Source organism: Grammomys surdaster, unplaced genomic scaffold (assembly GCF_004785775.1).
Source record: "Grammomys surdaster isolate TR1022 unplaced genomic scaffold, NIH_TR_1.0 125996, whole genome shotgun sequence".
NCBI lineage: Eukaryota > Metazoa > Chordata > Mammalia > Rodentia > Muridae > Grammomys > Grammomys surdaster.
In genome coordinates, this window is record NW_021620812.1 from 1,921,088 (window position 1) to 1,922,998 (window position 1,911).

Below are 1,911 nucleotides of genomic sequence, written 5' to 3' on the forward strand. Positions count from 1 at the left end.
TCCAGCCCGTTATCCACACTGCGCCATCCTCTTCCTTCTTCCAGCCCTTTATCCACACTGCGCCATCCTCTTCCTTCTTCCAGCCCATTATCCACACTGCGCCATCCTCTCCTGTCTCTGTTTTGACGCTTATGTTAATTTCTAGTTTCCTCCATATCAATCATCGAAGTGTTTATCAAAGCATTCAAGATCCTCCACTTACTCAGCGTCGTCCTTTATTCCACTTATTCTCCACTCCACCCAAGCAAAAGTTCCGGTGATATCCCAAATAAATCATGCAGTTCACACTCTGGTGCTCTGCATTCAAGACCCTCCCCCAGCAAATCTGGTGATCCATTACACCACTATCCAGACAGAGCATCTCTGAGAAGCTATGTCTAGTTCTCCTACACAGCAGGTCCCTTCTCTGTGGTTCCATGTGGGTTTTATGTTGTGTATGTTTCGCTTGCATTTTGTCTGTGCACCACATACATACAGTGCCATGGAGGCTCCGAAGGGGGGTAAGATACGTCAGAACTAGAGGTACAGAAGCTGGAGCTGAGTCTGGCTCTTCTACAGGAGCAGCAAGTGCTCTTAACCACCGAGCCTTCTTTCTAGCACCGATTCCATAGATTCTTACTATGTTGTCATAATATTCATAACTTTGAATTGTGATTATCACTCTACATATTTTTATAGAAATACAGACATTTTACGATCTATGATTTGTGTCAGACTCCCTCTCACTGGGGCTAAATATCAAATATGTTTCAAATCTTCCTGCTAATCAGAACAAAGTACATAGGATATATAAAGGGAGGCCCTAGTAAGTAGATGACAAGGCAATGGTTAAACTTGCATTTCTACTTGGTGTGCTAGCACTCACCTATAATCCCAGCATGCGGAAGGCAGAGGCAGGTGGATCTTTGTGTGTTTATGTATAATGTTTCAGCTGGCCTGATCCACATGGCAAATTCTCCAGGACAGCCAGAGCTACACAGTGAGATCCTGTCCCAAAAAGAATATATTTCTTTTCTTTGTTTTTTCTCATCTTTAATCAAGAAAGTGCTAATGGCTCTGTGTGTGTGTGTGTGTGTGTGTGTGTGTGTGTGCGTGCGTGCGTGTGTGTGTGTGTGTGAATTGTATGTAAACCAAAGGGTCACTCTAACACTGGCTTCATTTTTATGATATGCCTAGATGAAATCAAATATACCAGTTATCTGAGAGGAGTGAAAAATTTGAAGATTGTTCTAACAAATTGTCATAAATTTGAGAGCTTGAAACAATAAGAAATTTATTTATTGTCAAATGTCTGAAGACAGGAGGTCTGAACTCAGTGTCAACGAGTTTTAAAAGTGAGATTACAACATCAGAACTCCCCTCCCAAAAGGACTCAGAAGGACAAAGTGAATTTTGTCTTTCAACTTCCGGTAGCTTCTAGAATTCCTTTTCTCTGTGACCACATTTACCCAACCTTTGCCTTTGTGGCCATATTGCCTTCTCCTGTGTGTGTTCCCTATGAATCATCTCCCTGTAACTCACATGGATGTGTGTGATAACATGAAATACCTTCCTAGACAATCCAGGAAAATCTTGTCTAGTTCACTAAACACAACTACAAAGACATTTTGTTCTTATAAGGTAGTATTTAAAAGATTCAAGTGTCCAGATATTAGATCCTTGAATGTGATTTTTCAGCCAAATAAAAATCTCCTATTAAAAGAGGAAAATAGGAACAGGTGCTATCACTAAAAATAGAAGGCTAAAAGTCCAAAATTCTGTCCCTACACAAAACAATAAATAGTCCATCCCCAAAAGACATCACAATTCCTTGGTTTGAACACAAGACTCTAGTAATAAACAAAAATTGTAAGCAAGGGGCTGTTTAATGAAAGCAGAAGCTTTGATGCGTCCATGTTTACGAAACTCTTC